The following is a 13,987-nucleotide window of genomic DNA, read 5'->3' as shown; positions in this document are numbered from 1 at the left end:
TAGCTTTTTATTTGAATTTGACTCAATGTGTTTTCATCTTTTTATTACTAATCACTCATACATACACTTTCACAAATAAACAAAAAAACACAGATATCCATATCAGATATTCATGCCTTCTTCCTAACTGAAGATCAATGTTAGACATTCTCATACCCCTTGATCTCACAACAACCCATGCCCCTAATATCATGTCATTATTTTGTATTATTGACATTAGGTAATTAGGGATACAACCTTTTTTTCCCTTCTCTTTGTTATTAGCTATATTTTTTAGAAAACATTGTCAAGGTGTTTAAACCATGTTATTTTGCATATCTCTTTCTGTATCTCCTTTATGTATTTCTCCTATTATTTTATTAGCTCCTCCAAAACTGTTTTAAAATTGTGTCTTTTAATTGCAAACTGTCTGAGGCCTCTGTGCCTGTGTGTATTTTTTTTATTACACTCTCACATTTTCATGGTAATTTGGCTAGGTTTAAGCATTCTACTTACAAAACTATCTTCTTACATGGCTTTACAAAATATTATTCCATTGTCTTCTTTTTATCTAGTGCTGATTTTGAAAAGTCTGTTAAGCTGATTCTTGTGCCTTTTGTAAGTAATCTCTATTTGGAAGTTTTTTGGTTTTTCTCTTTGTCTTTTATATTCTTAAATTTATCTAATTATCTAGGAGATATTACTGTTGTTGTTTCTCCTATTTGTCTTTTTTAATGGGCTATTTTTCAGTATATTTTATTTATGAGCTATTAAATTTTCTAAAACATTTTTTTCCAACATATATATATTTTTTCCATTTTAGTTTTTCTCTTTCTGGGACTCAGATTACAAAAAAACATACCAGTCAGAAAGCATGGTCTCTGAAGGTTAAACATCTGAGTTCACATCCTTGTTCTCCCATGTACTAGCAAACTACTTAATCGCTTTGTACCTCAGTTCCTTTACTTAAATGAAAATGATGACAGTAGATCTGACCTCATACGATTTTTGTACTAACTTTTCCTGGCCCATATTTAGCAGTTATATGTGTGTTTGCTACTGTTCTCCTAGCTTTTGCCTTTTGTTTTTTATGCATTTTCTATTTCTTCTGCCATTTCTGTTTCCCTCTGGAAATTTTGTCAGTCTGCTTTCCCAACTCTCTAATTCATTTTACATCCATAACTATTTCAACAATTATATTTTTCATGACTACAATTTCTACTTATTTATGAATTTTTGTTCTTGTTTCCTATTACTACAATTTTTCCTTATAATTGTGAGTATGTTATTAGGCTTATTAAATTTAAATATTCATGTTAAATAAATAATATGGTCTAATACCTCTGCCTCCTAGAATATTTATAATCCAATTATTTTTCTAAAATTGTTGTAATTTGTCAAAACAAACAAACAAATATCCTATCAGAACTTCTCAGATTTCCATTTTGGCTTGTGACACTTGCATAAGTCTGAATGACAACACTTATCGTATATCAAAGGCTGGCCAAACTCTGGTCTGTGTCAGCCACATGCTTCCTCTAGTGTTAAACTCAAAGAGAAGGAAGGAGTGAGTCCTTGAGTAAAGAGTTCTGAGTAGATAAACCTCTCATTATCATATCAGTTTTATATCCTCCTTCCAGGCAATTTTTAAAGACAGTACCTGGACTTTGGAACCTGAGGGAAAAATCAACATGTGGACTAGGTATGCCCTAGATCAGTAGTCTGAAAACAAATACACAAACAAACAAATAAAACAGTGAGACAAATTCACCGCAGACCTAACCTGATTTTGTATGTGCCCTTATCTAAGAATTGTTTATACATTAAAAAAAAGAAAAAAAATATATGTAGACATTTATGTGAATCCCAAAACCTAAATTATTTACTATCTGGCCCATTACAGAAAAAGTTTCCTAACTCCTGCTTTAGATTATAATAAAAATATCCTGAGAGTTTGGAGCAGGAACAAAGGAGTAAATGCTCAGGGCTAGTCAAACTCCTCCCTGGAACAGTTTTTGTACTGTCTTACTCACATGAACACCTGAGCTATGGGTTTGGAACTTTGCCACGGTGTGGCATAGTGAAGAAGCAGGTGTTGATTAACCTAAGGCAATGGCAAGAGATACTGAAGAGTGAAATTCAACTTTTTTTTCTAATATATTCAACTTTACACCCACCATACACATACACAAAAAAATACACTCCCATGAATTCAAAATGATTTCCATTTTCTTAGGAAGTTTTTCACAATTGATATTTCTCTTCCCAGAAAAATTCTTACAACTATTTTGGTTATTTCTTCTGAGTTTCTTTTGAGGGATTGAGACAGTAGCTCACACAAATTCACCATCTTGAAAGGAATAGAATTGAGAATAGTGATTTTTTAAACTCTCTGAATCTTTCTGTTTTTCTTTTTTCTATAACATTAAATGTAATTCAAACAGGTGCTTTTATCTCAAACTAGATATATTTTCCAGCTTGCTCTCAGTTACCAAGAAAAGGAATATTAGAGGCATTCTTAGCACCCAGTTAAGGACTCCAACACCTGTATGCTTGGGTTCTGTCACTGTTCAGCTGTGTGATCTTGGGCAAGTTACTTAAACAGTTATCTGTAAAATGGGAGTAATGATAGTAACTACTTCATTGGGTTGTCATAAATATTAAATAAATGAATATTTGTAAGGCACTAAAAATAGCACATGACATATTGTAGGCACTATTAAAATGTTTATTAAATAAGAACAGTAAGGAAAATCTAAAAAAATATATAGGAGCCAGTATAGTTATCAGTATTATAGTACTACAGCATTGCATGTGCTTGAAGTGTATTTGCATTTCAATATAATGTTTATACAATATAATCTGGTACTTCAAGAGTTTTGATAAGACTATTTACATTGTGATAATCCAAATATTTACGATCTTATTCCCTCTTTTATTCTGTCTTCTTTGGGAAGTCAAAATATGACTTCTGGTCTGCAAATATGAATATTCATAAAACACTATGAATTTATGATCATGTCATATTTTTCATTGCACAAAACACATTATTTTGTGATTTCTAGTGTTCAAGAACATAATTCTTTACTAAAGTTTGGATTGTAATTTGTCAAAACAAACAAACAAATATCCTATCAGAACTTGGAAAGAGTGTTTAATATAATTGTTATCGATATTTCTTGAAATAAGAAGTCTCAGAACAAAAGAGCTATTTGCAGATGTCCATAACATGGTTCTGATAACTTGTACTGTAGGGAAGGGAACATTTTCCCTTCTTCCTTTCTTGGTTTGTTGGCTGGCTTAATAATTAAATTAACATAAGTCAGATAAATAAGAGAAAAACAAATTTAATCTCATATAGATGGAAGTCCCATAAAAATATGAGATTCAAAGAAATAACCAAAGCTCCAAATTTTTTTATATTTTTTAGACAAAGAAACAATAGGTGTATGAAGAATTGATAAGACAAAGGGGTTTAGCTTTGAGTTAGTAATTAGTGAAGTAGCAAGATTTGTCTAATATAGGCTTCTTGGCCCTAAGTTCCTTATTTCTGGTTATAAAGAAGCCTTCTACCCTCCCGGTACAGGGAGGGTACCTTTCATATGGGAAATTTATCTCCTGCTTTCCTGGGGACAAAAGAGAGTTAGAGTGTCCTTGCACTGGCTGTTTCTCAAGTAACTTTAATTCAAAATGATCAGTATGTTAAAGTGGCATATTTTGGGAAGGCATATTCTACTCCCCTTTAGGACTGAAGTGGAAGTAATTTCTAAGCCTCTTTAAAAAATCTCTGCATAATCTCATTGTATGATTCTGTTTTCTGATAATAGTTTTTCTGTCTGTAATACTTATAAGTGTAGATATACTTGTATATCTAAAGCTGTTCAAGAAATCATATATTTAAAAATTTCCAAAAACTTATGATAATTTCCCAGTACTTATTACTTTGTACAGCAGGGACATATTTGGCTAATTCCTTTAAATAATAAGAATAATTAAATAACATACAGAATGTAAAGCCAAGAATTATGGTAAAAGAAATAAACATAAGAAGCAATGATCATTCAATAGGGAATATAAAATATTATATTTCCTAAAAGTCTCTGATTACTTCTTGGAAAAATATAATCTTGATTCCACAGGGACCTTTGTGATTTAAAATCAAAAGAGAATATTTAATTTTGAAAAAGTAAAATCTGGAAATTTTGGATTTAGTAGCAAGACTCTATTTTATGACAAATGTTTCAATACATATCTTACAACAACAAAAAACAATAAAACTGGTGTTGATACTTTAGTATTTCATTAACCTTGAAAATGTGTCTTTTCAGTATTCAGTATTTACAAGGTAGGATATATCCCAAAAGCGCTTTTTGATCTTTAATTAGTTAATCCTTATGACATTCTTGTGACATAAGTCAGTACTTTGAAGGGGAGAGGATTTATCTTTACAAAAGAACACTCTGAGGGTGCTCAATAGGAAACTATACAAGTTCAGATGGTGGGTGGCTAAAGATTATTAAATCATTGAGATAACTTTGAAGCTAGCCATGCTCTTTTAGTGCTTTTTTTTTTCTTCTTAAATACTACATTTCTATCAAGACTATTAAAAGCAAAATAAAAACCAATTACTGTGAAGCCATTTGTTTCAAATTTAGAAAATTAACAAAGACTAAGCAAAGCCTGTGAGTTAAAATAATCTGGTCTTGAATCCATACTCCATCCCTTCCTCAAATATACTAACAAGGACACAATATTTAACTTCTCTGAATGATAGTCATTTCTGATTTTTAAAGTTAGTTAATATTGTATATTTCTAGGAGTATAGAGAGACTGGATGAAATTATATCTGAAGTAAAAAATACTTAGCACTCGATAACTGTTAGCTATTATTTCTGTTGGATTGATGATATGATAAAATGATAAAGAAGAAGAGGAGAAGAGGAGGAGAATTGTGCCACAAATACAATTTATGTTTACTTGGTTTAAACCTTTAACTGTTAAAATTGAGCTTTCATAAACTTCAGATGTTTACAAAAGAATAATGTCTATAATAAGCATTGACGTCAACAACACGTAATCTTCTGTGATACCCTGGAGTTGTATCTATACTGATAGAGAGAGAGGAACTATAAGTCAATGCCTGGTAACAGATGATATAGTGAGAAAATCCCACCTAATAAGCACAATCTTCTTAGGGCATAGTGGAGATCAGGAATGAGGCACTCTGTGCATTTTAAAAATTATATAGATGCAAGGAAAGAAGGATAACCAAGACATCTTCAAGAAGGACAAAATTGGGAATATGCTCTACCAGAAATAATATGTGTTTAAAATCAGATCATTAGGACAGCATGGAACTAGTCAGAAAGACAAACCAACACATCAAATAAGAAAACTCAGAAATAGACCAAGCATATACATAAACTTTACATATGACAGAGCCGACATGGCAGATGAGCACTAAATGCACTATTTGACAAATGCTGCTAGACAAATGGTCATCTATTTTGAAAAATAAAATCAGTTATTTACCTAAAGCCAAATACAGATACCAATTCCAGATGGAATAATGACTTACATCTATGAAACTAAATTTTAAAGCTTGTAAAAGAAAAAATAAAGTACCTGTATGACCTTGTGATGAAGAAAGTTTCATAAACAAGGCACAAAAAGGACTAACCATAAGAGAAAATTTAAGTAAATTGTGTCTTAAAATTAAAACACCAAAATAAAAAATAAAGTGACAGCCAGAAAGTATATATTTCCAACAAATTATGAGCCACAAGATTATATTAGTATTAATAATTTGTGTATATTATTTTTCTAATTGGCTCAGAAATTTAGCACTAACTGGTCTTAAACCTCCTTTTGACTCTCTACATTCTGTTCTCTACATAGCAACCTGAACAGTATTTTAAATATATGTCAGGTCATGTTACACTTCCAGTAAAACTGCAATTACTAATCATTTCAGTCAGAGTAAATGCCAAAGTCCTGTTAGTTCTCAAAACTCATCTACTACTACTCTCCCCCTTGCTCACTTTGACTCTGGCCATACTGGCATCCTTGCTCTTCCTTGAATATGTCAGGTACACACTGCCCTCTAGGATCCTTTCCCGACTTTTTACTGTGACTGAAACTTTTCCCTATCAGGTATTCTCATGAAATTTATTTTCTGTAGGTCATTGGTCAAATAATCCCTTCTTAATGCAATGTACCCTGACCACCCTATTTAAAATTGTACTCATTCCCTTTCTGGGCACATTCATCTTACCTTGCTCTTTTTTTTTTACAACTGTTTATTTGCTAGGATTGTCATAACAAAATACCTTAGATTGGATGGCTTAAACAATAGAAATTTATTTTCTCACAGTTCTGGATGCTGGAAGTCCAATATCAAAGTGTCAGCAAGTGTGGTTTCTCCTGAAGCCTCTCTCCTTGGCTTCCAAATGGCTACTTCTTGCTGGCCATTTGTCTTTGCACATGTACTCTTGGTGTCTCTAGGTATGTCCTAATCTCCTCTTTTTATATGGACACCAGTCAAATTGGATTAGGGTCATTTTAATTACTCCTTTAAAAGCCCTTTCTCCAAATACAGGCATATTCTGAGGTAATGGGAGTTAAGACTTCAACATATAAATTTGAGGAGGCACACAACCAGTCTATGACACACACTTATCATTTTACAACATAAAATGTATTCATTATTTAAACAGTTTTTGTATTTTACTCCTCAGAATAACAGCAATATTGTTATTTTTTCCTGTTTTGTTCCCTGAAGGATCCTAAGTACCTATTTTAATGCCTGGCATGTAATTGGTACACAATAAATAGTTTTTGAATGAATAAAATAAATTTTTGTATAGTAAATAAAAGGTAATCAACCAAATATTCATAGATAGGATAATGGATAATGGATAAATATATTGTGTTATGATCAAGCAATAAAATTATTCCTAATTTTTAGCATATGACTCTCCTGGAGATCCTGTTAAATGCAAGTTCTAATTCAGGAATTCTGTAGTGCAGCCCAAGAGTCTGCATTTCTGACAAACTTCCAGGTGATTCCAATGCTATTGTTCAGGGAATGACAGGAAGACATTGTGTAGCTAGTTTATACACAAGGAAGGTGAATGAATCTCAACAATTTTAGAATGAAATGAAACTTTAAGTGAAATGATAAAGTTACAAAAGAATATATATAGTATGATTCTATTTATGAAACTAAAATTAAGCAAAATGAAACAATATATGGTATAAGGATGAATTTATATGTGGAAAAACTATAAAGAAAAGCAATGAATAATACAAAATTTACAGTAATGTTACAGCAGAGGGTTGTCAACTACAAATTGGCACTTGCCATGGTCACTTGCCGTCTACCTCTACAAGGATTAAATCAGTTGCTGCTGCAGCTGCTGACCCTCAACACCCCCTTAAAGGAATTCAGGGTGGAGATCAGGAATGAGGCACTCTGTGCTCTGGAAAAACTGGCAGAGCAGGTCTTCAGATAGTTAGATATTTTCAGGAGCTGATTTTACGAACCCAATTCTTGTATCCCTTATATCTAGAAAAGCACTAAATTCCTTCATGGTGAAGTCTGCTCCTCGTGACTAGCAGTAACCCCCATCAGATCTTCTGCAAAAATATGTGCTTGATTGCATGTACTCCCTCTTCACCAAAATCATATATATTGACCTCCCCCCCAACTCATTGGAGCAGTTTTTCAGAGCTATCTGAAATGCTTTCTCCTATGCTATAGTCCTCATTTTGCCCCAAATAAAAATGAACGTTGGACTTTTTTTTTAAGACAGTAAGGTGCAGAAGGGGGATCAGTTTGGGAGGGACATCCAGGGATTTTTAGATTTACTAGTTCATCTTATATTTTACTCATTGATAAGTAATTATTTATTTGTGTTTTTAAAATTCGTTGCATATATAATGAGCACTTCTGTGTGTCTAGGACATGTTTTACAAAGAAAAGAGGAAGCAGTAATAAGAGGTCAAAGAGAAGAAGAGAGAACTAAAAAGAGAATGAACGAACAGAAACAAAATATCTTGCCCTTGTGTTCCAAACATTAATCAGACTCTAATCAATGCTGTGTCACAGAGAGAAATTAGAATTAGTTTCTATCCATAAGTAGCTCTTGGCCTAGTGGAGAAAAATTTTGAAAACATGTGAAAAAAGAAGCAATGTCTCTGTATTTTCTAACAAAGATTAAAATGGCACATAAATTTTTCATAGAAAAATAAACTCAGATTTTTCCTTTTAAAAATTTGCATCATAAATTATTTTTGACTGCTCACACACCGGCTTTAACTCCTTTCAGTCATGGTTACTGTAGGTGGTGTAAATATCTTGTGACTGGTATGCAGTAGAGATATCTTAAAGTACCTAGTTAAAAAATACACTTTTAACATTAAAATATTAAAAGTTGGCTTTAATATCTTTCTGTATGTTTTGTGATTTGGCTTCTCAGGTATCCTTGTGGCTTTTAAAAACATTTGCTGTTGGAAATGCCATTTACAGGACCCCTTAGGGAATCTTATGAACATGAGAAATTGGCAGAGAGAAATAACACTATACCCCTGAAGTTATTTCTTTAATTTAAACCATTTCAAAACACGAATTTTGTCATTAAACAAAACTCACTCTCTGTTTCCAAACTTTACATTAGTTAGACAGGAATAGTGTAATACAAGCTTTCATAGCATTTACAATTCAGGAAAACTTTTCTTGGAGTAATGTAGTATGTTTAGATGGACATTGATTGGATGATTGTCTTCATAAAAGATGCAGCCATAAATGGGGCATTTTCAGTGCATAAAAGTGATTAATATAGGCCTTGAAAGAGCTTCTGTACTGTGTACTGATTCAGTAGCTTCACTCACAGGAAGAGTAGAATTTTGGGGTTTACAGATAACATGTTGGCTTCATTTCTCTAACTCTTTAAAAGGTACATATTTTGCATTGTCAAATAAAAAAATGCAGACTGAATAAGGAGAGACTTTTATTCAAAAAGATTATTGAAAGGTGGGGGAACTACTGTGATAGGGATGATGTTGTGACTGTAAGATCTGCAAACTCATGAGTCAGGCAGAAAGAAGATTTCTTTTTATAAAGAAGAGTAAACAAGGTTAAAATTAACTGGGTGTAGATCAAGTGGTAAGAAAGGGTGGCATGACTGGATAATAGATGAGAAAATATTGCACATGAGGACAGACTCTTTTCAAGAGGGACTTTAGGACTCCCTCGTGGAGCAGTGGTTAAGAATCTGCCTGCCATTGCAGAGGACATGGGTTCAATCCCTAGTCTGGGAAGAGCCCACATGCTGCGGAGCAACTAATCCCCGTGCGCCACGACTCCTGAGCCTGTGCACATAGAGCCCGTGCTCCACAACAAGAGAAGTCACCACAATGAGAGGCCCACACACTGCAATGAAGAGTAGCTCCGACTCGCCACAACTAAAGAAAGCCTGCACACAGCAACAAAGATCCAATGCAGCCAAAAAAAAAACAAAAAGAGGGGCTTTATGCTGGCTAAGGCTGAATATCGGCCAACGTGCAAGGGCCTGAAAGAAAGTGAAGGAGAGAATATTAACCAAAGATTAGGTAAAAAAAATATTTTGTTTTGATTGATCTGTATAGATAATATAATTCAGCTAATCATTATTTAAGAGGCAAAGAAGAGGAGTTTGAGGGTCTGAGTCTACCCTTGCCATAGGATGAACAAGGAGCATCCCTGAGTTTTATCTAAGTTATATGGGTAAGGGTGGTTCTTTGCAGTAAGCCATTTTCCAAAACAAAATTTGGTGGGGGGATTCCTTTAACCTTCATTGTTTTCCAGGAACACTGAGGCTATGGTAAAGTTCTACAATGTCAGCATTAATAGAAGAATCCTTCAAAACAATGGCCTGACTTTTAAGCTATTGTAAAGAAGACCCAGTTAAGTTAAATAACTTGGGTAAGGTCAAAAAGCAAGTTAACAACAGAGTAAACCCAGGTCAGAATTCATCTCTTCTTCTGGTATGCAGTTCTGCCAAGGAGGATCAAGATTTTGAGGGGCTTGAAATTAATACATTTTCATGGTCCAGTTTAAGAAAAAGAATACAAAATGACTTAAAAAAATTAGATATGAAAGTAACTACTTGTATAGGTTGAGAAAAAAAGATAAGAAATTACAAATTTTTAAAAAGCTGCAAATACCACAAACATCACAAAATTCAGGAAAAAAACCCACAGTATTTGATTGGCTCTTCCTATAGAAATAATTTAATGATAATATTTTCTATACAGAGATTAGAAACACAAACCAGTCTTCTGCTAGTATGGTTGGTAAAAATTAATTGTACATTACTGAGACTTTATAACATTATTTCAGCTTTAAGACTTACTTTTGATAACACAAAGTAAACTTTTAGGATCATTGCCAATTTTGGTGAAACTTCTATTGAGGTCTTTTAATTTTCATTGTACTGTTACAAATTTATATTATTGTCAAATAATATATATATGGTGTCAAATATTATTTTATACAAAAGGAGCAAGAAATATATCTTTATCCATTAAGTTTATGTGATTTCCTCCTCCATTTTAATTAAGGAGACAAAAGACCTGTATGCAGAAAGTTATAAGACACTGACGAAATAAATTAAAGATGATGCAGACAGATGGAGAAATATACAATGCTCTTGGATTGGAAGAATCAATGTTGTGAAAATGACTATACTACCCAAAGCAATCTACAGATTCAATGCAATCTCTATCAAACAACCAATGGCATTTTTCACAGAAATAGAACAAAAAATTTCGCAATTTGTATGGAAACACAAAAGACCCCAAATAGCTAAAGCAATCTTGAGAAAGAAAAACAAGGCTGGAGGAATCAGTCTCCCTGACTTCAGAATATAATACAAAGATACAGTAATCAAGAGAGTATGGTACTGGCACAAAAACAGAAATATAGATCAGTGGAACAGGATAGAAAGCCCAGAGATAAACTCACATACATATGGTCACCTTATTTTTCATAAAGGAGGCAAGAATATACAATGGAGAAAAGACAACCTTTTCAATGAGTGGTGCTGGGAAAACTGGACAGCTACATGTAAAAGTATGAGATTAAATCACTCCCTAACACCATACACAAAAATAAACTCAAAATGGCTTAAAGACCTAAATGTAAGACCAGACACTATCAAACTCTTAGAGGAAAGCATAGGCAGAACACTCTGACATATATCACAGCAAGATCCTTTATGACCCACTTCCTAGAGAAATGGAAATAAAAACAAAAATAAACAAATGGGACCTAATGAAACTTAAAAGCTTTTGCACAGCAAAGGAAACCATAAACAAGACCAAAAGACAATCCTCAAAATGGGAGAAAATATTTGCAAATGAAGCAACTGCCAAATTATTAATCTCCAAAATTTAAAATCAGTTCATGCAGATCAATATCAAAAAAACAAACAACCCAATTGAAAAATGGGCAGAAGACCTAAAGAGACATTTCTCCAAAAAGACTTACAGATTGCCAACAAACACATGAAAGAATGCTCAACAACACTATTCATTAGAGAAATGCAAATCAAAACTACAATGAGGTATCACCACACACCAGTCAGAATGGCCATCATCAAAAAATCTACAAACAATAAATGCTGGAGAGGGTGTGGAGAAAAGGAAACACTCTTGCACTGTTGCTGGGAACGTAAATTGATACAGCCTTTATGGAGAACAATATGCAGGTGCCTGAAAAAACTAATAATAGAACTACCATACGACCCAGCAATCCCAGTACTGGGCATATACCCTGAGAAAACTGTAATTCAAAAAGATTCATGTGCTGCAATGTTCATTGCAGCTCTGTATACAATAGCCAGGGCATGGAAGCAACCTAATGGATATTGACAGATGAATGGATAAAGAAGATGTGGCACATATATACAATGGAATATTACTCAGCCATAATAAAAAACACAATTGAGTTATTTTTAATGAGGTGGATGGACCTAGAATCTGTCATACAGAGTGAAGTAAGTCAGAAAGAGAAAAACAAGTAGCATATGCTAGCACATATATATGGAAACTAAAAAAGAAACACAAAAAACAAAAAAAAACACAAAAAACGGTTATGAAGAACATAGGGATAGAGCAGGAATAAAGATGCAGATGTAGAGAATGCACTTGAGGACACAGGGAGGGGGAAGGTTAAGCTGGGATGAAGTGAGAGAGTGGCATTGACTTATATATACTACCAAATGTAAAATAGATAACTAGTGGGAAGCAGCCACATAGCACAGGGAGATCATCTCGGTGCTTTGTGACCCCCTAGAGGTGTGGGATATGGAGGCTGGGAGGAAGATGCAAGAGGGAGGTGATATGGGGATATATGTATATGTATAGCTGATTCAGTTTGTTATAAAGCAGAAACTAACACACCATCATAACACAATTATACTCCAATAAATATATTAAAAAATAAAACAACATCAACAACAACAAAAAATCCAAAAACTTTATTACTTACAGTCAAAATTTACCTTTTCCTGAGATTTTAGTATGCTCATCTTGCCATTTTATCTGGGACCAACAGAGTTCATGCAGGCAAGATACCTCAGATACAAAAAGGCTTGATTAAGTACATTGGAATTCATCAAACATGTGACATCACACATATTCTTGCATTTCACTAGTTTTCTTACTCTACTACTCCTACACTTTCAGTGCTGTAGGATATGTTCATATAACTGTAGAACACCTTGGTCTGCTATGACACCAGGTGCATTGGCTCACTGTACGTAGATATATTCTGAAAGCCATTCTTGTATTAGGACAGTTGGTAACAATTTAACCATGCATGAAAATGACCTCGAATCTCAGAAATAAGTCCTATTAAATCTAAACTATACCAATTCAACTATCCTTAGAAGATTCCCAAGCTGTCCATTTTCACTCCCGTGCCAGCCACGTGGTGGTAAGTGTGATGGAAGGCAAGTGGAAGTGGAAAAATACAGAGATATTAACAAACTAAAGTTATAACGCTTGTGTGTTTGTTGCAAATTTCACAAAAATTTATGACCATATGAATACATTACTCCAGCCCCTGTCAAGTTTTTAGAATGGCCCTACACATGTGAGAGGCCCTGAAGGTTAAGCTTTGTTAGCCTCACAATTGATTTGTCTTTGCACTCTGCCTTCCTGCCATCCTGACATCTGGATTTTTTCCCGCATATAGATAACACTGTTCTTTTTTCCTTTGAACTTTAAAGATTGTCCTGAAGAATGGTTATAATGACTATAACATATTCATATTAGATTTTTCATATTGGAAGAGTAGGTAGCTATTTACCTGGAGTGATTTTAAGGATGCTGGAAGAAACTTTGATCCTTCCTATTTCTGTTCTTCTCATAGAATCTCCATAAGCTTTCAAAATGTTTACACTTTCACCTAAAATATTATCCTTTTGGGTAAAGAAAGTTCAAATTACAAGTATTCCTCGCAAAGAAACATAAAGACAAATTCTGAGTTTGAAATCATTTTATTAGATTGCTTTATTTCTAACATGTACTTTAAAGTCGTGAGAGTTTTGATTGAGGAGGATTAAGGAAGATGTAGGTATGGAAATGAAGCTCTGGTTCCAAAAAGCAAGCCTAAGTGCTTTACTGCAATGGAGAATGCTTTTCCCAGGCCAAGTACAGATTGAGGTATTCACAATGAGAATAGTTTTTGTGACTCAGTCTCAAAGATTCGAACTTATAGGCAGCACAATATTTACAAAAAGGACAATGGATATGGCACCTTGTCAGATTACCTTAAGGAGTTACTGAGTAATTTACTCTGTGGCCAATGAAATAACTTGCATTTTCATATTTGATTAGTGTATAGATAATCATGCTCCCAGTAATTATCTGTAGCTTTTTAAAAATGCAATTTACTAGTAAAAGTTATCTGAACATTGGAGAATCAAATTAGAGGTCTTTCTTCTCAAATTCCCACTTCTCA

The 13,987-nt window shown here is 33.6% G+C and overlaps 1 long non-coding RNA gene across 1 annotated transcript in view; it reads right to left on the bottom strand.

Annotated features, from left to right (window-relative positions):
• LOC113609051 (uncharacterized) overlaps window positions 1-13,435 on the bottom strand; it is a 30,942-nt gene extending 17,507 nt beyond the window's left edge. Inside the window, exons 1-2 of the long non-coding RNA XR_003428485.1 lie at window positions 13,334-13,435; window positions 12,512-12,597 (exon numbers count right to left, since the gene is read on the bottom strand). This is a non-coding gene — a long non-coding RNA (uncharacterized LOC113609051). The remainder of the gene's footprint in view (window positions 1-12,511; window positions 12,598-13,333) is intronic.
• Window positions 13,436-13,987: the final 552 nt, after the last annotated feature.

The sequence above is a fragment of the Aethalodelphis obliquidens genome, unplaced genomic scaffold, assembly GCF_003676395.1.
Source record: "Aethalodelphis obliquidens isolate GAN/ISIS:26980383/991018 unplaced genomic scaffold, ASM367639v1 scaffold54, whole genome shotgun sequence".
Taxonomy (NCBI): Eukaryota; Metazoa; Chordata; class Mammalia; order Artiodactyla; family Delphinidae; genus Aethalodelphis; species Aethalodelphis obliquidens.
The sequence above is the reverse complement of the archived record's forward strand: the minus strand, read 5'-3'. Positions and strand labels throughout refer to the sequence as shown.